A 23,884-nucleotide genomic window follows, 5' to 3' on the forward strand; every position below is an offset into this window, starting at 1 on the left:
TAATTTAAGTATTTTATTTCCTCTTCCACTAATATAAGTAATGTGTATTTTTGTAAAATTCATCCATTTCATTCAGGTTGTCAAATTTATTGGCAAACATTTGTGCAAAATAACTCTGAATAATGATTTTAATTCCTCATCACTGGCGGTAGTTTACCCCTTTATTTTTTGATAGTGGTAATTTGGTATGCTTCTTTCTTTTTTAAGTCATAGTAACCAAATGTTTTTCTATTTTATTGTTTTTTTTATAAAACCAACTCAGTCTTATTTATTAGATCAATGGTTTTCTTGCTTTCAATTTTATTAATCTCTCTCTTGATTTTCAGAATTTCTAATTTGGTATTTAATTAGGGATCTTTAATTTGTTCTTTTTCTAGTTTTCTTAGTTGCATACCCAAATTGATCTCCTACTCTATTTTATTCATATAAGTATTTAGAGTTATAAAATTTCTCCTAAAAACTACTTTGATTGCATCCAATTAATTTTAGTATGATGTTATCAGTTTTTTGGATGGAATGGCTGATTATTTCTGTGAATTGTTATTTCATCTACTCATTCTTTAAAATTAAGTTATTTAGTTTCCAATTAATTTTCGCCTTATCTTTCCATGGTCCTTTATTAATTATATCATGATCAGAAAAGTATACACTTATTCTATTTGCCTTTCTGCATTTGTTTGTAAGGTTTTTATGCTCAAGTACATGGTCAGTTTCGGTATAGATGATGTGTTCTTCAGAGAAAAAGATGTATTCTTTTCTATCACAATTCAGTTTTCTCCAGAAGTCTATCATATTTATGTTTTCTAAGATTCTATTCACTTTCATAACTTCCTTCTTATTTATTTTGTGGTTAGATTTATCTACTTCTGAGAAGGGAGGTTGAGGTCCCCATTATTAAAGTTTTGCTGTTTATGTCTCCTTGTAATTTGTTAAGCTTCTCCTCTCTAAGAATTTGCATGCCATATCACTTGGTACATATGTTTAATAATAATATTATAACTTTATTGCCTATAGTGTCTTTTTTTTAGGTTTTTGGCAAGGCAAATGGGGTTAAGTGGCTTGCCCAAGGCCACACAGCTAGGTAATTATTAAGTGTCTGAGACCAGCCCATGTACTCCTGACTCCAAGGTGGGTGCTTTATCCAATACGCCACCTAACCACCCCTGCCTATAGTGTCTGTTAAGAAGATGTAGTTTACTTCCTTATCCTTCCTAATGAGATCTATTTTTGGTTTAGCTTTGTCTGAAATCAGTATTGCTACCCCTGATTTTACTTATTTTTTTATTCTTTTAGGTTTTTTATTATTTATTTGTTTTTGCAAGGCAATGGGGTTAAGTGACTCGCCCAAAGCCACACAGCTAGGTAGTTATTAAGTGTCTGATGTCATATTTGAACTCAGGTACTTCTGACTCCAGGGTCTGTGCTCTATCCACTATGCCACCTAGCCACCCCTGATTTTTTTTTTTATTTTTTTCTGAAGAATTATATATTTTGCTCCAGTCTTGTACATTTACCCTGTATGTATCTCTCTGCTTCAAATGTGTTTCTTATAAACAACATATTGCAAGATTCTGGTTTTTAATCCCTTCAGCAATCTGCTTCCATTCATTCCAATGACATTTACAGCTAAGATTATTAATTCTGTCTTTCCCTCCATGCTATCTTTCCCCATTTATACTTTTCTCTTTCCTTTCCCTTTATTCCTCCTCTTCAATGTTTTGCTCCCTTTCTCCTTTAACTTTTCATTTAAATTTAAACTTTAATTTTACTTTCACTTTCACTTTCCCCTTCCCTTTTATCAGTCCTTTCTTCCTCTTTCTTTCTCTTCCCTGACATTTCCCTTTAGGGTAGGATAGATTTTTAAACCCAATTTACACCCTCCCCTCTTTCTGCTACAATGGGTTTTTGTACCTCTTCACCTGGTGTTATTTATCCCCTAATGCCTAGCTTTGTCCTAGTACAGTCTTCCTTTTTTGTTTCAATTGTTTTGACCATGTCTTGTACTTACAATTCCTTTGTCAAAATATACTCCTTTTATTTATACTGCTAGAAGTACTATTCTCAATGGTTAATTTATTGGTTGCCTGATTAATTGATAGGCAAACTGCCCCATGATTTTGAGGATTCTCAGAGATACTCCTCGACCCCACCAGGGACCTGCAAGTTCTCAATTCCTCCAATGTCTCATGAGAGGCTATGACTACTCTCCTGACCTGTGATCTGGTCTGGATGACCACCTTTTCTTTTTCCTTGGAACTATGAAGTGGGCCCCTGCTCTGTTGCAGGCAGTAATTTCTGCTGTGCTTCTGTTTCTCTTCCTGGGACTGGGGTACCAGACTGAGACCTGGATCTGAATATGAGAAAAGCCACAGGGTCCTGCCTCAGGGATAATAAAGAGGTCTCTGCAATCTCCCCTTACCATAGTGAATTGAGCTCTCTGGAAGAAGCTAACTAGTGCCTCTCTGATGGTTTGACTCCTTAGCTCTGCTTCCGAATCCCTGGGGTTGGATCTGTACTGAGACCTGCACTGGACTGGACTGTGCTCTCACTCTAGTGAGGCAGTTTTCCTACTGACTTTCCAAGTTGTCCTTGACAATCCCTGGACTGAGAGGTCTGGAAACTGCCTCTACCACCATGGACTCAAGCAGCTCCAGTCACCAAGGTGCCCCTAGTCTGTTCTGAATTTCTGGAGCCATTTCTCTCACAATGCCTGGCCTGGTCCTTTCTAATCTTAGTGAAACAGACCCAGCTCATGGATCTTCCAAGTTGTCTTGGATTGTAAAATTGTTTCACTTGGTCATTTTGCAGATTCTACCACTCTAGAATCTAGAGTCCTTATTAAAAGGTATTTAGAGGGATTTGGGGGGAGAGTTCATGGGAGTCCCTGCCTTTACTCTGCCATCTTGACTCTGCCTAAGAATTCACTCTTTGATAAAATCTTCTGGGGAAACATGGAAGATAGTGTGACAGAAACTAATCAAAGACCAACATCTCACTCCCTATATAAAGATAAGGTTGAAATGGGGATAGAATTTAGACAGAAAAAAGTGGTATCATAAGCTAATTAAGTGGACAAGGAGTAATTTTCTATTAGAGCTATGGAAAGTGGAGCAGTTTGTGAGGGAGAAAGGTAATAAACATTATAAAATGCAAAATAGAAAATTTTGATTATATTAAATTGAAAAGTTTTTGCACAAATAAAACCAAATGCAACCAAGAATTAAAGGAGGGCAATAAGTTGGGAAACAACTAGTGTTTTTGAAAAAGGACTCATTTCTTAAACTGATTTAAATTTAAAGAACATGTCATTCCACAATTGAATTAAATGATCAAAGAATATGAAAAGGCAATTTTCAGATGAAGAAATTAAAGCTATCTATAGTCATATAAAAATTCTCTAAATCATTATTGATTAGAGATATGTCAATTAATGCAGTAAGGTACTACTTCACTATCAGAGGGGATATAGGAAATAATGTACTATTGATGGAGTTGTGAACTGGTCCAATCTTTCTGGAAGGCAATTTGGAATTATGCCTAAAGGGCAGTAAAATTGTACATATGCTTTGGTTCAGCAGGACTACTACAAAGAGACCACAAAATAAGGTAAGAAACCCACATGTACAAAAATATTTATAGCAGCTCTTTCAGTAATGATAAAGAATTGAAAATTGAGGAGATGCCCATCAATTGGGGAAATGGATGAACAAACTGTGGAATATGAATGTGATGGAACACTATTGTTTCCCCAGCAGATTTTATCATTTCTATAGAAATCAAGAGGGATTTCAGAAAAGACTAAAAGACTTACATGGACTGATGGTTGAGTGAAGTGAGCAGAACAGAACATTATACACACTGACAGCAACAATGGGTGATTATCAACTATTATGGAATTATTTATTTCAGGAGTGCAATAATCAAAAACAATTATAAAAGATTTATAATGAAAAATATCATCCAGATCAAGAGAAGCAACTGTGAAGTTTAAATGCAGACCAAAGCTTACTGTCTTCAATTTTTAAAAGTTGTCTTATGTATCATGTTATTTTTCTTTCTAATTTTTTTCCCAATTTGATTTGATTCTTCTTTATATGTATACCTATAATAGATTGCTTTCTATCAGGGGTGGGGGGACAAGGAGGGAGAATGTAAAACTCAAAACCATGCAAAAATGAATTTTCAAAACTATTGTTGCATGTAGTAGAAAAATAAATAAATAAAATGTTTTTAAAAAGAAAAAGAAAAAGAATTGGTTTAAAAAAAGTGTTGGGGACAGCTAGGTAGTGGATGGAGCTCTGGCTATGGAATCAGGAAAACCTGGATTTAAATCTGGCCTCAGTCACTTGGCACTTACTAACTGCATAACCCTTGGAAAGTCACTAAACTGTGATTGCCTTGCAAACAAAAAAAAATTGGTAGGATTTAATTTAACAAATGTGGGAAATAGGACATTTCTGGCATTAGAGAATAGTGTGAAGAAAAGGATGGAAGCAAGACAATTCAAAGAATATTCGAGGCAATGGTAAAAAATAAATCTGGAAGTTATACAATTACTTAGAAAAATTCCTAAAGAATTGGGTTTTGAGAATATAATTAAAATGAGGGTAAGTCTTCAAAAAAGGAAATAGAAAGGAAAAATTTCTGTACACACACACACACACACACACACACTCTGTATATATATTTATATATGTTTTGTTTATATATGGTATAGTGCATAAATATATGTATATCTCTTAGTAAACACATGTTTATGATTATACGTTTCTATATTCACACATATATAGGCATAAACAAATTATCCATACATATATGTATAACCATAAGTACATACATCTCTATAGCTAGCTAGCTAAATCAATTTATTTAAAGGTTCAAGCAGAACCCTTGAGTTGGCAGAATTCATAGGAGACAAAATAAAGAAAAAGGCCAGTAATAAGACTCATAACTGAGAAACATATATAAATGTATGAAGTAAAGGAAATAAACTAGTATAATAAAGATATCACAGAAGAAGTAATATTATATTATATATATATATATATATTTACTACTTCTATTATATTTATTACTTCTATTTACAAGTGAGCTTTGGTGGGATGTGATCCATAATGAGAGTGTAATTGTGGAATAGCATGTCTTCTTTAAAAGGACAGAATAGGTAAAAGAGTCTTTATTCTAGTGGCTTAGGTCTATAAATTTATGAGAAATAATGTTATTTTATTATTTTGATTCTTTATGTTATACTCTTATTCTTTTCAGTTGTTTAATCTCTCTGTTTTTTAACTAATATTACATTGTTTATGTGGTTATTTCTTTATAATACAGTTTGAGTTAGGGTATTGCAGGTCTCTCTCTTTTCCATTTTTTTTTACATTTTCTCCTCTTGAGTTTCTTTACCTTCTTTTCCTCGAGATACATTTTATTATATTTTTCTAGCAGTATAAGTTTGATTAGTATGACCTTAAATAAATAAATAAATTTTGATAATATTGACATTTTTATAGGGCTTCACTCTTCTTTTGAAAATCAATATTCCTGTCATTATTAAGATCTTAGATCAATCTTTATTTCTATGAACAACATTTTGTAGTTATGTGCTCACTTAATTTCTGTGTTTTTCTCTGAAGATAGACTCCCTAGTATTTTATACATTTTATAGCTATTTTAAAGGAATTTCTTTATTATCTCTTTCTGAAGTTTATGGGTAATATAAAGAAACTCATAAGATTTATTTCATGACTGCTGAAGGTATCAATTTTTTCTATTAAATTTTAGTTGTCTTTCAAGACAGCATTTTCTTCAAAAATATTTTTTCTTATTGTCTATGCTCAATCTCTATTTCTTTTTTGTTGTATTATTTCTAGCACTATATCAAATGATAATTGGTGATAATATATATATATATATATACATATATATATATCCTTAATATACCCTACTCTTATTGGAAATGCCTCTTTTATATATAATAGCTCTTAGTTTTAGGTAGATACTAATTAGCACATTAGGAAGAGATTATTTTTTTCTTTCTAGGTTTTTTTTAAATGAATGTCATATCCTATCTTTTCTTTTAGGGTTTTGCAAGGTAAATGGGGTTAAGTGGCTTGCCCAAGGCCACACAGCTAGGTAATTATTAAGTGTCTGAGACTGGATTTGAACCCAGGTACTCTTGACTCCAAGGCCGGTGCTTTATCCACTATGCCACCTAGCCACCCCTCTGCATCTCTTGATATGGTCATGAGATTTTATTTTTCCTATTAGTATGGCACATTATGCTTATTATTTTCCTAATATTGAATCAATCCTGAGTTTCTGATATAAATTCAATGTAGTCATAGTTCATAACATTTTTGGCAAGTTGCTCTAGTTTCTTTACTCATTTAAAAATAATGTTTGCATTGTTAAATAGGGATATTGGACTATAATTTTTTTGTGATTTAACTCTTCTTTCCTTTTAATAATAAAGGTCACATTTGTTTAATATTTTAAAAAATGGTAGGAGCTTTAATTTTTCTCTTTTCAAATAGCTTATACAATACTAGAATTCATTCTTTTGAATGTCTTATAAAATTGATTATGAGTTGCTTTATTTAGGAGTTTACTTTTTTTTACTTTTTCAATTTCTTTTTCTGAGATTATGTTCTTAATTTCTTGTTTTATTTATCTTTATATTTTATTTTCACTTGCCACCAGTTATTCTCTTTAGTTTTAATTCCACCACTTCATCATACTCTGCTCAGGAAAAACTCATCCCCAGGAAGCTTATCATCATGTAGATTGCTTCCCCTTTGATGCTCACCACTTAGCAGTACTCTATTTACTTCTGCCATTAGGTTCAGCATATTAGAGGGCAGAGAAAAAAGTCTCCCCTCAAAATTTTCTTTTACAGGATCATGTCATGTCTGAAAATAAGGTAGCATAAACCATGAAGCTCTAAGAAGGATCAATATATTGGCAAGGCTAGCTATTACTAATAAAAGTGATCTCTCATTTTGTCAGGAAGTCAAAATTCCTTGAATGAGGGCTGACAGATCATTTTTATAGACAAAAGGGGGAGCATTCAAAAATTAGAAGGCAGCAGCATAGTTGGAGAAAATTTTATGATTGATTACAGAGTCAAAAAGATCATAGATATGGGGTTAATATGATTGATTGCACATCAGGAATGTATGGCTAGCAATGACTCCTCCTTCTGTCCACCAGGAAATTGCGGGTTGATTGAGGTCACTTAAATTATATAAGAATAAATAATGGTATAGTAGATAGCATTTTCATTTATCTGTGAAAGGACATTTAGTGGTAGAGATATTGGAATTTCCCCTAAATGGTCAAAGATAGCTAATACTATAGACATAATAAGTTTCCTTTAATTAGTAGTTTTGGTTGGTTTCAACTTCACCAATATCTTCATTGTGTCCTTGCACCAGGTACCTTCTGACATCTGTCATCTTTTGAATCTTTTGTGTGTGAGGGTATGGGGTATGTGTGTATGTGTGTGTGCGTGTGTATCTTCCCCTATCTGCTTGTAAATTTCTTGAGGGCAGGGCTTGTATTTTTTTCTTCTTTTGTATCCCACATTTAGTACAATGATTTGCTATGTAATGTTTACCATATTATATCATATATTATTTAAAAATATTCATCTATTTTATGTTGTTTTATTGGTATATGTTCAGGCAAAGTTATTTCTAACAATTTATTTTGTTCCTCCTTTATTTGTTCTAAATTTTTAACATTCTGTAATGATTTAGTTTTTAATCATTTCAATCAAATTAGAAAAAAGGTTTATTTTATTGTTCATTTCAGCTCCTAATTTTATATGTTAATTCACTAGAGTTTTTTTTTTTTTAGTTTTTGCAAGGCAATGGGCTTAAGTGGCTTGCCCAAGGCCACACAGCTAGGTAATTATTAAATATCTGAGGCTGGATTTGAACTCGGGCACTCCTGACTACATGGCCAGTGCTCTATCCACTGTGCCACCTAGCTGCCCCAACTAGAGATTTTTTTTAACTTTGATAATGTCAGCTTTAATTTTTAGAATATGTGTTTTGTTTTGCAACTGGTATTTTATAATCAATCAATTTCTAGTTGATTTTATTTTTGAATGCCCAATTTGTTGAATGGATTTTTTCTCTATTTTGTTAATGAAAATTTATATAGAAGTAGCTTTTCAGTTAAGTACTGATTTGGATATATATATATATATATATATATATATATATATATATATATATATGTTTTACCCTAAATTTTGGAATGCTGTTTCATTGTTGCCTTTTTTGCAATATATTAGTTCTATGATTTGTTCCTGACATATATCCTTTAGTATTAGTATTAGGCTATTTAACCTCTAATTTTTAAATTGACTCTTTATAGCCTATAATCTTATTGCATTGTAGTCATTAAAGATAAGCTTAATATTCCTACTATGAGATTTAATGGCCTAATACATGTCATTTTTTACAAATAAATATATAGAAATATAGAATACACACACACACACACACACACACACACACACACATATATATATATATATACACACATACATATGTTCTTCATATTTCCATTTAGGAATTGCCAGAATTTTTCACATCTACCTTTGCTAAAAGTATATTTTCAACTTCTTTTCTGTTATGATTTTTAGATTTTCTTAAAACTATTTTTAAAAGTGCCTAAAATAATTTTAATATTTTTCTGTAATCTATTAACTGTTCTCCTAAGTATCTAAATGCTATGTAATTTAGTGTATGTATGATATGTATTGATATTATCAGAGTCTAGGAAGCTGATGGAGTAGGTCAGAAAATCCCAGGCTCTACAAATTTTCCTCAACAAACAAGACAGAGTGAACCAGATCAATAATAGGTGGGTAAATTTGTTGACTTCCTGAGACAATTTAAGAAAGCTTCTGGAAAGACTGGACCTCTAGGAGTGGAGGTCTGCATGAAATGCAAGCCTTCAGGCAGACTGCTGGGTCAGGTAGCAGCTTCAGATGCAAAAATATTCACCTCCAGGATAGTATGCAAATCAAACAGCAGAGGAGGGTAAGATTGAAGGATCCCCCTCTATCATGGAATGCCTACTGCAACTGAGGGGATCAGATTGGGTGCAAAGATATGGCTGAAGGTGAAAAAGAGTAAACACATTTCTGTTGAGTGCTGTGGCAGAGGGGCACAGACCCTGCTGGCTGTGGGAACTGGCTAGAGAGCAAAGTTTCTGGTTTCATTTCTAGGAAGAGGGGAGAGTTGAAGATTGCTGCCTCTGAATGGAATGGAAAGGAAGAAATAAGAGCATTTGTGGCACAGTGTGGCTGGAGTCCCCAGCCATGACTTGGGAAGGGAGGGGAATGCCCAAAGTTGGGTCCCTATGCTCAGAAAGTAACATAAGAAAGACCTGAAATCTGAGACGCCATTCCCCATACCTTAGAATGTGATTACAAAAATAAGAAGCTAAAACCAAAATTAAATTAAAAAAAAACTAAAATGAAAAAGCAATGGAGAAAGAACCCAACCATAGACAGCTACTATGGGGATAGAGAAGATCTGAGTTCATATTCAGTGGAAGAAAGTGAAGTTTAAAAAAGTCATTGCTATTTCCAAAAAAAAAATGTCAAATGGTCACAAGTTCAAAAGGAATTCTTGAAAAACTTTAAAAAACTTCAATAATCAAATAAAATATTTTTAAAAATTAAGGAAAAATAAGAGCAATTCAAATCAGTTTGAGGGAAATTTTGTTTTAAAAACTTAAGAAAAAATAACTCCTTCAAACTAGAATTAGACAAGGAGAATCAAATGACATTATAAGACATCAAGAAATAATAAAACAAAACCAAAAGATTGAAAAAATGGAAGAAAATGTGAAACACCTCATTAGGAAAACTACTGATCTTAAGAACAAAACAAGAAAGACAATATAAGAATTGCTGTACTACATGAAAGTTACAATCAAACTTACACAACAAAGTTCAGTATAATCCTGAACAACAGCACCGAAAAAGGACATTTAATGAATTGAAAGACTTTTAGGTATTTGGGACAAAACAAAACACCAACAACTCAGCCCCCTACAATTCAGTGGATATTTTGATATATAAGATCCAGGAGAAATATAAGATAAACATTAATGATCAATTTTAAGGAACTTTGTAAAATCAAATTCCTTACTTCTTAAATGAGAAAAATATTCACAGTATTCACAAGACTATTATATATTGCTTGATTAGTTTGGAAGAAAGGTTGGGTATGATGGGTTGAGTCTAAAAAACAAAAATGGACAGGAAAAGGTAGAAAGGAGTAATTATCTCACATAAATGAGTCTTGAAAGAAAGAACTGGTACAGAGGAAGCAATTTGGGGTAGAAGGCTCGTAGTATTGGAGTCTTATTTTCATGGGATCTAAGGTACAGAGGGAGAAATGGGTACATTTAGAAGGATAAAAATGTCTATTAAATTTATAAAGAAATAAAAGAGCAAGAGAATAGAATAAGGGTGATACTTTTGGAAGGGTATGCAAATCAGATTTAGTAGGGTGAAGTTAAAGTGTAAGAGAGGGACCTTAAAGGGGAGAGTTGAATAAGGAAGATAGAATAAGAAATAGGAAGGTAAGGGGTGGGGGGAGAATAAGAAATGATACTTTGAAAGGACATAGATGAGGAAGATAGAGGTTAGAGGCAAACTAGTGAGGAGGGTCAGAGTAAAAAGAGACTGAGAAAGACAGTGAAAGGAAAAATAGATGGAGGGAAATATAGAGATAGCAATTCTAACTTTTTATGTGAATGAAATGAATTCACTTATAAACCTGAAATGGATAGTAGAATGGATTAAAAACTAAAATCCAGTAATATGTTGCTTCTGAGAAATACATTTAAAATTTTACATATATATATATTTAAAGAACTGGAGTAGAATATATTATGATTCAGTTGATATAAAAATAGTAGGGATAGCAATCATGATCTCCGACAAATAAAAGCTGAAATAGATTTAATTAAAGGAAATAAACAGGGGAAATTTTATTATAATAAAAGCCACCATAGACAATGAAGCAAAATCAGTACTAAACTCATATACACCAAATACTATAGCATTCAAATTTTAAAAAGGAAAGTTAAATGAATTACAAGTAGAAATAGCTAGCTGTACTAGAATAGTAGGGGCTTCAATCTTCTCCTTTCAGAACTAGATAAATCTACCAAAAATAAATAAGAAAGAAGTCAAGGAGGTGAATAGAATTTTAGGCAAGCTAGATATGATGGATATTTGGAGAGAACTGATTGGGAATTGAAAGGAATATACCTTTTTCTCAGTGGTACCAGCTATTTGTATGAAGATTAACCATAAATTAGGCCATACAATTTTAATAGTTAAAAACAGAAATGCAGAAATATGAAATGAATCTTTTTGAGATCACAATGCAATTAAAGTATATTTAATTAGGGTCCATGGAAACATAGAATGAAAGTTGATTGAAGACTAAACAACCCCAAATTAAAAAGTGAGTTGGTTAAAGAATAAATGACAAATCAATTTCATTAAAGTGAATGACAACTATGAAACAACATATCAAAACTTATGAGATACAGCAAAATCAATAGGCAAAAGAAAATTATCTCTAAACATATCAATAAAAAAGAGAAAAAACATCAATGAATTAAGTCTACATTTAAAAAAAGCAGAAAAAGAACAAACTAAAAACTCAATTTAACACTAAATTAGGAATTCTAAAAATTGAAGGCAAGATCAATAAAACTGAGAGTAAAAAAATCATAAATTAATAAATAAGACTAGGAGTTGGTTTTATGAAAAAATACTCAATAAGATAGATAAACCATTGGTTAATTTTTTTTATTAAAAGAAAAGAAAATGGGGTAACTAGGTGGTACAGTAGATAGAGCACTGGCCCTGAAGTCAGGAGTACCTGAGTTCAAATCCAGCCTCAGACACTTAATAATTACCTAACTGTGTGGCCTTGGGCAAGCCACTTAACCCCACTCACTGCCTTGCAAAAAAAAAAAAACTAATAAAAAAGGAGAAGAAAACCACATTACAAGTATCAAAAATGAAAAAGGTAAACAAACTGTCAGGGACCCAGCTCTGGACCTTGGCCACCTATGGGCTAGGAGATGCCTGGGGGTGCGAACCCGCCCATTTGGGTGCTTGGAATGCCCAGGAACGGCTCCGCCCATGAGGGAGGAACAAGGGAGGAGCTTAAGGGTGTAATCCCACCTGGAGTCCTGGGGGTGGAGTGGGCCATTAGTGTGAGACACCTGAGCTTGGACTCTGCCATGTAGTCTAAGGGAGATATCAAGAGGAGTGGTATGGAGGCTGCACCTTAAACAGGATAGGCTCCGCAGTGGGCTTGCCCATGCACTAGGAGGACTTAGGGAGTGTATATAAGAGGGACACAGGCAGAAGTAGGGAGATTCAGAGGGATTCAAGATGTAGCAAGCAGCGGGCCTGCAGCGGGGCCATATTCACTGCAAATGTAAGCAATAAAGACCTGCTTGTTAGACTGCAACCAGGTGCTCTGTCCATTTTATTGCCCTCCGTCCCCAAGGAGGGCCCAGATGTCCCCAAGGAGGGTTCATGACGTCCAAAGACTGGGAAGAGGTATGTATACAGGCGACAGCTTGGGATAGGTCCTCAAGCAGTTGGCATTCTGTCCAGTTTATTGCCCTCCGTCTTGGGTTCGTGAGGTCCAAAGACTGGGGAAAGGTATATATCTAGGCGATGGCTCGGGATAGGTCCCGGAGCAGTAAACCAACAAAAATTAATTAAAGTAATTATAAGGAGTTACTTTATTCAATCATATGCCATTAAATATAACAATTCAGGTGAAATAGAAGAAAATTTATAAAAATATAAATTTCCTAGATTAGCAGAAGAGGAAACAGTATCTAAATAGACCTATTTTTGAAAAAAGAAATTGAACAGATCATAAACAACCTTTCTAAGGACCAGGCATATATACAAATGAATTCTACCAAACATTTAAAGACCAACTAACTCCATTATTCAATACATTATTTAGAATAATAGTTTGAGTTCCTACTAACCTCCTTTTTTGAAACAAGAATACCTAAAACAGGAAGAGTAAAAATAGAGAAAGAAAACTATAGTGCAATGTAATTAATCAATATGAATGAAAAAATCTTAAATAATATTCTTTCTGGAAGATTACAGCTAAATATTACAAAACTTGTGTATTGTGACCAAATGAAGTTTATACAAGAAAGCTAAGGTGGTTTAATAGAAGGAAAACTATTAACATAATCAATTATATAAATAATAAAAGTAACAAAAATCAAATGAATATATCAATAGAAGCCGAAAAAGCTTTTGATAAAGTACAACACTCATTTTTATTAAACACTTGAAAATATAAAGTGGATTTTTCCTTAGACTGAAAGAAGTTGTTACCTAAAATCATCAACAAGTATTGTTGTAATGGGGCTAGGCTAGAACACTTTCCAATAAGGTGAAGTGTGAAAGAAGAATATGTCCTGGTACCAATATTATTATTCAATATTATGTTGGAAATCCTTACAATAACAAGGGAAGAAAAAGTAATAGAAGGACTAAGAATGAGCACTGAGATAATAAAACTATGTGTTTTTTGCAGATGATATCAAAATCTTAAAGACTAAATTAAAAAGTTGAAATAATTTTAGCAGAGTAGCAATATAGGAAGCCAATTTTTTTATATCACCAATAAAACCCTTCAAGAAGAGATAGTAAGAAATATTTCATTTAAAACAATTCTATACAGTATAAAATATCTGGGAGTAAACCTGCCAAAACAAACAGAAATCATATGAACAAATTTATAAAAAAAAAACTTTTTATACAAATAAAATCAGATTTAAATAATTAGAAAAAACCTAATTGTCCTTATGTAGTCAGGATCAATACAATAAAAATAACAATTTTACCTAAGTTAATCTATATATATTTATTGCCATTCTAATTAAATTACCAAAGAAAAAATATTTTACTGTTAGAAAATATGACAAAATTCATTTGGAAAAACAGAAAGTATAGAATATCAGAAGAACTAATGAAAAAATGTAAAGGAAGGAGATTTAGCAATACCAGATCTTAATTATATTATAAGGTAGTAATTATCAAAACCCCTCCTAGGTGTTTTCTCCATAATATTCCAAATGTTAAAATTATGACTTTAACTAAATTTTCAAGAGACAGAACCCACAGAAAGATCCAGTGAGGCAATTCTCCAGACCAAGGTAACCTGGAAAATAGTGGAAAGGTTCTGCTTCACAGGATTAGATGGGCACCAGAATGAAGAAACTTGAGCCTCTGGGAGGCAGCCTCAGGGTGCCTTGGAGCCAAGGCTCATGGCAGCAGGGGCAGTTTCCTGACCTACATCCTGGGAAGCACCAGGCACAAATTAGAGGATCAGTGAAGGGGACCTCTGCCAAAGTGAGAGTGCAAAACCCAGGTCCCCAGGGCAGTTGCTACAGTCAGCTCAGCAGCAGTAGCCATGGCAACCCAGATCCAGGAAACAGAAGCAAGAGTCCCCAGGCAACTGAGCCTTGATTGCTCAGCCCACCAAAGTAGGGGAGTGGAGAGAGACTTCTGTGGTCTGATCTTTGTACATTGTAACAGGACTCTGGGGCTCTGACCACATTCAGATTCTGATTCCCCCATAGAACAGCCCCCCCCCCCACCTCAGCCCCATGGCAAAGGGGTGCACTTGTGGTCATTCACAGACCAGGAGGGAAGTTAGAGCTTCAGACACTGAGATCTTTGTGGGGGAGTGTCCCAATAATATTCAAAAGTTCAGGAGGCACCCCAAAACCAGGCACAGGCTAGAGAAATGAGTAAAGAGAGGAAAAAGAGGAATAACATTGAGAAATACATTGTCTATGATCCTAAGAAGGATCAAAATACTCAATCTGAAGATGAGGAAATACAAGCTCCTACATCTAAAGACTCCAAGAAAAGTGGAAATTAGGCTCAGGCTATGATAGAGCTCAAAAAAGAGTTTGAAAATCAAGTAAGGGAGATAGAAGAAAAATTGGGAAAAGAAATGAGAGAGATGTAGGAAAAACCATGAAAAAAGAAGTCAGTAGCTTAGTCAAGGAGATCCAAAAAATTGCTGAAGAAAATATCATTAAAAAAAAAAAACCCAACATAGGTCAAATGGATAAAACAGTTCAAAAAATTATTGAGGAGAAGAATGCTTTAAAAAGCAGAATTGGCCAGATTGAAAAAGAGAAAAGCAAGCTCTCTGAGGAAAACAAATCCTTCAGATGTAAAATGGAGCTAAAGGAAGCTGATGACTTTATGAGAAGTCAAGACACAATACTTCAGCACCAAAAGAATGAAAAATTAGAAGAAAATGTGAAACATCTAACTGAAAAAACAACTGATCTGGAAAACAAATTCAAGAAAGATAATTTAAAAATTATTGGGAGACCTGAAAATCATGATCAGGAAAAGAGCCTTGACCTCATTTTTAAAGAGTTCCTACAGGAAAATTGCCCAGATATCCTAGAAGCAGAGGGCAAAATAGAAATTGAGAGAATCTACCGATCTTCCCTGGAAAGAGATCTAAAAAAACCCAATGCCCAGGAATTTTATAGCCAAGTTCCAGGTCTCCCAAGTCAGAGAGAAAATATTACAAGCAGCCAGAAGAGCACAATTCAAATATCATGGAGCTGCCATCAGGATCACACAGGACTTAGCAGTAACTACATTAAGGGCTCATAGGGCTTGGAATATAATACTTGGGAAGGCAAAAGAGCTTGGAATGCAACCAAGAATCAACTATCCAGCAAAATGGAATATCCTCTTCCATGGGAAAAAATAGATTTTCAATGAAGTAGGGGAATTTCAATTGTTCCTGTTGAAACAACCAGAGCTGAACAGAAAGTTTGACCTTCAAATACAGGACTCAGGTGAAGCATAGAGAGTGGAGGAGAAGGGGAAAATATGAGAATCTCAATGATGGTAAATTGCATGTATTCCTCATAGAAAAATGATATTGATAATACTTATAAAAAACTTCTCACTTAATAGAGCAGGTAGAAGGAGCTTATATAGATGAAGCACAGGAGAGAGCTGAATTTGAAGATATAATATATTGTAAAAATGGAGTCAGTGGCTAAAAGGGAAATATACTGGGAGTAATAGAAAGGAGAGGTGGAATAGGCTAAGATATTTCATAAAATATGATTTTTTATTGAATGATATTGCCATGATATGGAAGGGGGAAGGTGAGGGAGAATGATGGAACCTTCACTCTCATAGGAGGTGGCTCAGAGAGGAAACAGTATAGACATCTAGAGTAAAAAGGAAAGAATGGGGATGGGGGAAGGGGTGGATGTGGATGATGGAAGAGAGGGTGGATCGTTGGGGAGAGTGGTCAGTTATAACACATTTTCTTTTTTACTTTTTCCAAGGAGCAGGGATTGGCTGGCCTGTCTGGGACCACAGGGCTGTGGGTTCTCGGCCTTAGGAGTGGTATGTGGGCTCAGGGCCTCTTGGTCCCAGGGCTGGTAATCAATCCGCTGTACCACTCAGCTACCCTACAGCACATTTTAGAAGAGGGACAGAATGAAAGGAGAGAGAAAATATAGTGTATGGTAATGAGGAGGTATGGACGGAGGGAGTTGCAATCAGCAATGGCAATGGTGGAAAAATATTGGAGTAGCTTTTTGTGATGGACTTATTATAAAGAATGTGATCCACCCATGACAGAGCTGGTGGTATTGGAACACAGACTGAAGAACATTTTTTTCTCTTTCCTTTACTTTATTTCTCATGAGGGTCTATATTTTTTGGGAGGAGGGGGTATTATGTTTACTCTTAAACAAGAATATTTTAGTAATGTTAAAAAAATTATTTTAACAAAAATTAAAAACAAATAAATAAATAATAAAAAAGCTATCTAACATTGGCTAAGCGACAGAAAGATAGATCAGTGGAATAGAGTAGATATACAAACTACAGCAGCAAATGATTACAATAACTGTGTTTGATAAGTGTAAATATATGATTTGAGGATAAGAATTCATTAGTCAGCAAAAGAAATAGTGGCTAAACTAGAAAGAAGTTTGGCAGAAATTGGGCATAGACCAATATCTTAAACCATTTGCTAAGATAAGATTGAAATGGGTACATGACCTAGATAAAAAATGAAATGTTAAAAGAAAATTTGAAAAATATGGAGTATATTATTTTTCAGACCTTTGGATAGGTGAATAAATGAATGTATAATTTTGACTATATTAAATTAAATCAATTTTTGTATAAACAAGCAAAGTACCCAAGATCACAAGGAAAGCATAAAAATGGAGAAAAATTTTTGTGGTTAGATAGATAATAGTTAGATAAAGTTAGATAAAGATCTCATCTCAACTATATAAAGAACTTTGTAAAATCTATAAGAAAGCAAGTTAAAATGGTCAAAGAAAGTGAACAGGCAGTTTTCTGATAAAGAAATTAAAACAATTTTTGAATTAAAATATGAAAAAGCAAAATGAATATAAAATGCTCTATATTTTATTTATTAGAGAAATACAAATTAAAGTAATCTTGTAATATCATTTTAAATTTCTCAGATTGGTTAAAATGATAGAAGGGAAAATTGACAAATGTTTAAGAGTATGTGGAAAAATTGGGACACTAATTCACTGTTGGTGGAACTGTGAATTGGTCCAACCATTTTGAAAGAAATTTGGAATTTGCCCCAAAAGTTATAAAACTGTTATCCCACTTGATACAGCAATACTTCTATTAGGTCTGTTTCCCAAGATGATTAGGGAAAATGGAAAAGAAGCTATATGTTCTAAAATATTTTTAGCCTCTTTCTTTGTAGTGGCAAAGAACTGGAAATTGCAGGGATGAGGTACATGATTGAGATGGAATACTACCATGCTATAAGAAATGATGAGGTTGACAATTTTAGAAAAACATGGAAAGGTTTGCATGAAATAATGAAGAATGAAGCAATTAAAACCAAGAGAGCATTGCATATAGTAACGGTAATTATATCTTAAAAACAACTTTCAGCAAACAAGTTATTTTGAATACCAAAATTGACTACCAATTGAATACCAAAAAATATCAAAATTAATTATAAAGGACCTATGAGGGAAGATGATCTCTGCATCTAGAGAAGTAACTGATAAATATCATCTATATAGTATAGATTCACACACACACAGACACACACACACACACAGACACACACACACACACACACACACACACACACACACACACACACACCAATTTATGTTTAATGGTAACCCCTCTGGAAAGGGGGAAAGGGATGGGGAAAAAAAGAAAATTGCATAATAACTTTCTTATAAATCTAAAAGGAAAATCAAGCTGTACATAATAGATTTGCAATTTTGTGTGCAAAAAAGGAAATAAATCTCACTTTACTGTTTTTGGTAATTTGAGCATAATGTGGTTTTCCTGTTTCATATCCTTTAATTAATTCTATTTTTGCTATTTTTTTAAGGTTTTTTGCAAGGCAATGGGGTCAAGTGGTTTGCCCAAGGCCACACAACTAGGTAATTATTAAGTGTCTGAGACCAGATTTGAACCCAGGTACTCCTGACTCCAAGGCCAGTGCTTTATCCACTATGCCACCTAGCTGCCCCTTTTTGCTATTTTCTTGATTGAGATAATTGTTAACCTTATTTTCTTGAGTTCAGATTAAGTATAAGATAGGAAATGTTTCATATCATTTTTTTAATTCTATATGTACCTTTATTTTATTTTTAAGCAAGCTATTATTGGATTCTATTTGTTAAACTATTCTAATTTCTTTTGTTATTGTCTACTATGGAGTATCTATGCCATTCATATTCACAACTAAGTGTTTTAATTGTGAATTTATTTTTTATAGCATTTCTTATATTGCTTTCTCTCTTTCCCCCTCACCTTGTTTGTTACAGAGAAAAAGATGGATAAAAAGTTGTACAACAGGATGTTTCTATCCTTCACCCAGACCATAATTATCAGTAAGTAAAATTTTATTTTTGTTATAAAAGGAATCTTATTTTATTTGTGCTTTTGTGGGAAATATAATTGCCCAATCTCCAAGAAAATTCACTGAGTCAGAGTTCTGAGCCAATGACACTTTATTAAAGGTCCATGAACCCTTCTGATGGCATGAACCTCAGATCTTCCTTATAATAAAAAATGCCTTCTTCTAAGGCCTTCTTTTTATAGGGTTTCATACAAGATTTGAATTTGAATACTCTGGAGAGGCTATACAAAATACATAAACCTATTGGTTGATATAATTTTCTTTGAGGGTCAAAAAATATTACAACAACTAGTAATAAAATGTCATTTTGGAGTTTTAGGTTGAGTGGAGCATGGATATCTTTACTGACTAAGTGGTCAAAAGATAAGGTGTTTACCTGTTCATATTGGACAAAGGAGAGTGATCCAGAGATACAAAAATAAGTTGGGGGACTTTCCCTGTAACTGAATCACTTCCACCATTTTGTGCTTGGTCACAATAATAAGGAAAAAGAAGGTAGAGAGTCTTTAGTTAGCTTCCTATGATTAAGCCACCAATTTACAATCTGCAGTTCATAACCCTGGGGCCTAATATATAGAATGTATAATCATTAAAATCATAATCACCTATAAAATCAACTCAAACCTATTAATACTGATTGAAATAGAGTAGAGGTCCAAATTAATCATAGCTCACACTTTTTCATTCATTCATCCTTCAACCTATCCACCAGGGATGACTGTACTTGATTTCATACTTGCTGTTTCTCTCTACCTTCCTTTAGCTCTAAATTACTGAAATCATTGTCACTCTGATTTCTCAATGCAAACCATAATCCAATTTTAAGAACTGAAGATTCTATTTCCAGAGTATAATCCAAGGCCCTGAGGGGGTATCACTCTTGTTGTGGAAGGAAAGAGAGAAAAACCTTACCCCCTCCCCCCACTGACCATGCTGGCAGAAAATCTGAGCCAGCAGGTTTGCATTCATGCATTTATTCATTATATTCAACAGGTGGAAAAGAGAGACTCTGCAAGGACAAAGATGAATAAATATGGATACTGAAAGATGGCACTCAAAGAAAAGGGAAGTTTTACAGAACACAACATCTCTCCATCAGAGAAATATTCTGTCTACACTACAAAGTTACTGACCTGTAAAGGAAAAAGTAGTCATCTGACCTTCTAGAGACCTAAACCAGAAGTGCAGATATGAATTGGAGGAATGGCTCTGAAAATGATGCTATAGTTGTCTTTGTTATGCCTATTTCCTCTGAGATGAGATCACGATGGTCTCCAGGCTCTGTATCTTGCCTTTGTTTTAGAATGAGATACTAGTTCAGGACTATGCATTTCTATCTCTAAGTCTTAGATGATGTTGTACAGCCCTTTTTCTGCTTCCTTGCACAGTCTGAAAAGAGGAATCTCACTGAAAGGATTACCTTCCTTGTCCTTTCCTTCAGTAATGGTGTGTGAGAAGAAACTTGGAATTCAAGACAGTGTAGTCAAGAGAGGACGGTTATTTTTGGAGTGTTCCCTCTCACTTTTCTGGATAAGGTTGTGGTGGGGATAATCAGACCACTGGCATTGGATCTTTTAGAATGCCTTTGTTGTTGTAACTATTGATGGGGTAGGGTAGAGATTAGCATCAGAGATGATTTGATAGGTATTTCTTTGTGCTCATCTTTCCTATTTGTCCTTTCTACTTCATTTGACAATACTATTTCTCTCCATTCCTGAATGATTAAAAAAGAACTTAGGCTTGTTCTTTCTTCCCTTACTATATTTGTGAAAAGTCCCACTTCAGACATCTTTGCATAATTCTCTCTGCTCCTCCCCCTTCCCAGGCTATCTCCACTGGTATTAACTAAGGCCAGGCATTATTGCCTACCTGATCAATATACAAAGAGACTACTGTGTTTCACTGTGTATAAAATGCATCCTTTTTTGAAAAATTTTGGGATTAAAAACTGGGAACATCTTATACAGTGGTTGTAGATTTTTTTTTTACTTGCATTTCCCATTTGGTTTTGCTTTCATTGTAGATTTTGTGCTTGCATTTCCTGCTTTTTTTGTTGCACTTGTTTTGTGCTCATTGTTTTGTATTTGTTATTAGTAAATTAGATTACATTATGCCATGTTCTTCCCAGAAATGGCTCAGAAAAGATACAGTGCTGAATTCAAGTTCAAGTGATCCAGTTTTTAAAAGTGAATGGAAATCATGCTACTGAATGTCAGTTTGGTCCTCCTCTAACTGAGAAAACAATCTGAGACTGGTCAGGGGAAGAAGAAACCCTTTGCAAATGCCTTAAGCGGAAGGATATGAATGGCAAGTCAGAAAGATGGCCTGATCTAGAGAAGGAATTGAAGAGTTGGATTGAAGAGCCAAGGGCAAGTGGAATTCCTGTGTCCACAGGGATGGTTCAGTAGGAGGCAAGAAGAATTGCTGATGAAAAAGAAATGACTGATTTCCAAGGAGGGCACAATTGGTGCTTCAGGTTCATGAAACAGAATGGACTAAGCATGTGTCCACATACCAGACTTGTCCAGGGAGAGCTTGTGGTCAAGCCCAGACCAGAGCACAGGCAGGAGAGCAATCAAGGCCTCTCCTAAGACAGTGATTCATCATCAAACACGAATGAAGACATGTTAATGGATGGGACTTTTGACAGTGAAGAGGAGTTGTGTGAATTTTATGATGAATAAAACTTGAGTTCAATAACTTTATGTAATATATATTTTTTCAAATTTTGGGCCCTCAAATTAAGGTGCATCTTATACATGGGGAAATATGGTAGGTAGAAGCAGGAATTTTGTGAGCTGTGACAGTTATTTAACTTATCTGAGAATTGCTAAGGGGGGGAGGGGAGTTGAACCAAATGAAACATTTTGTTCTTTTTCACATAGCAACATGTTAATTAAAATAAAAGACTCAATTTTTTGTGGATTTTAGACTTAAAATTTGCAAAAGCAATAAAAGTGGAAAAAAAAAGAATGTTAGAACTAGCATTTTGTGGCAACTTGGATGTAATGTGACTCAAGCAGAGTAGATTATCTATTAATGATGTAGGATGCTATTAATATAATTTCTTTTCCTTTATATAAAAATTGAATTCTGCCTTGTTGAAAAATTCAATAATTGATTTTTCTTTTCTGTCTAGATCACTAAGAATGTAGCTTTGTTTAAACAATGAAAGGCAGGCTATAAATTATATATATATATATATATATATATATATATATATATTTAATCTGACTCAATCATCGACTATTTCTCTGCTTCATTTTCTTATTCTGCTGAAAAAGGGTTGATTTAATTAACTCATGTTTAAGAGTATCAAATTTGATTCTATATTCTAATATAATGTGTTTGTAGATACCATTCACACATAAATACACACATATGCATACATTTATAAAATCTTATTAAAATTATACTCCCTTTCTTAAAATTGTGCTTATCCTGAAAAATTTGGATTGTGTAAGGACTCTTGGTAAAAAATGTAAAGTGTGATAAATAAAAAAGCATTCAAGATACAGGAAATGAAGATATGAATTCACTAATATAAAATTTCTATAGGTTAAACCTCATTACAATTGATCTCATTAACATAAGATGATGTATATCAAAGTTATTTACATGTTTTGATATGACAGAGAAATATTGCTTGCAGGAGCTGCTTCCAAAATTTACCTGATCTTATTCTTCAAAAAGCATCTGGGTTTAGGGAGCGCTCTATTCATTACTGACAATTGTGGAATTTTACTTCACTATTGGAAGTAGTAGCAAAGTACCAAACTTTCTCTGGTTCTCTGACAGTGGAAGGCTTTTAATATTCTAGTCTGCCTTTCTGTCAAGTTGTTATCTTAAGTATATGGATTGATATAAATTTAACTGATGAAAATCAACTCTGAATAACCATAAAATTTTAAAATCAGGTCTTCAATCTGATCTTTTAGTCCTTTCTGAGCCTTAGCAATGTGGCCTTGGCATGAGGAGCTGTCTCTGCAAAATAGCAGTCAAAATACAGTTGCAAACAGCATTTTTCACTGGGTATAGAATTAACAATGGTAATAAAGTAACTAACACACAGTAAAATATCTGTCAAGGGATTTCATGCCTATAAATTCTCCAAATCCCAGGCAGCTTCAAGCTCATATATAACCTGTCTTGAAGGCAGGAGTTCTCCAAAACGCGAAGTTCTATGTCCTTATCTCCCAAGGCAAAAAGTTGGGTAAGACAGATCAGAATGTTCAACATCGATCACAACTGGTCACAACTCACTACTCAGTAGGACTAGTGCTTATTTTAACACATAGGAACTGTGGCCTCAACTTCTCAGAGCATAAGGAGATGGACTTTGGATCTGGTGCAAACTGAAATACCTTATCACTAGTGTTTCCATCAGGTGGGTATCTTGTCACCACAAAGGTTTCTTGATTGCTTTTCTGTTTATGGAGGGGCAAGGGGGTGGGCAAGGTCATGCACTGCTTATCATCTTACCTACTTTGTCCTTCTGTCTCTGACATTGATATTTAACTCTCCAATTAGAAATATAAGCTCCTTGCAGGCAGGGGTTGTGTTTTTGCCTTTATTATCTCTGGCATTACTAGTGCATAATAAATGCTTGATAAATGTTCATTGACTTACTGACTTTAATTCCTTTTTCCAGAAGTATATCTTATTTTTTCTGATCTTTGAAGTTGTCCCCTTTATTAAGGAACCTCCCATTTTCTGCTGCTTTTCATCACTTTTCAAGCACATTTTATTGCTTGATTCTTATTTGCAACCAAAGCAATGCCACTCCTTGAAGCAGAGAAGGCACAGGAAAGATAAGAAGGGTGTTGCATCACAACAAATAATACAAATGG

This window comes from Macrotis lagotis, chromosome X (genome assembly GCF_037893015.1).
Source record: "Macrotis lagotis isolate mMagLag1 chromosome X, bilby.v1.9.chrom.fasta, whole genome shotgun sequence".
Lineage (NCBI taxonomy): Eukaryota > Metazoa > Chordata > Mammalia > Peramelemorphia > Peramelidae > Macrotis > Macrotis lagotis.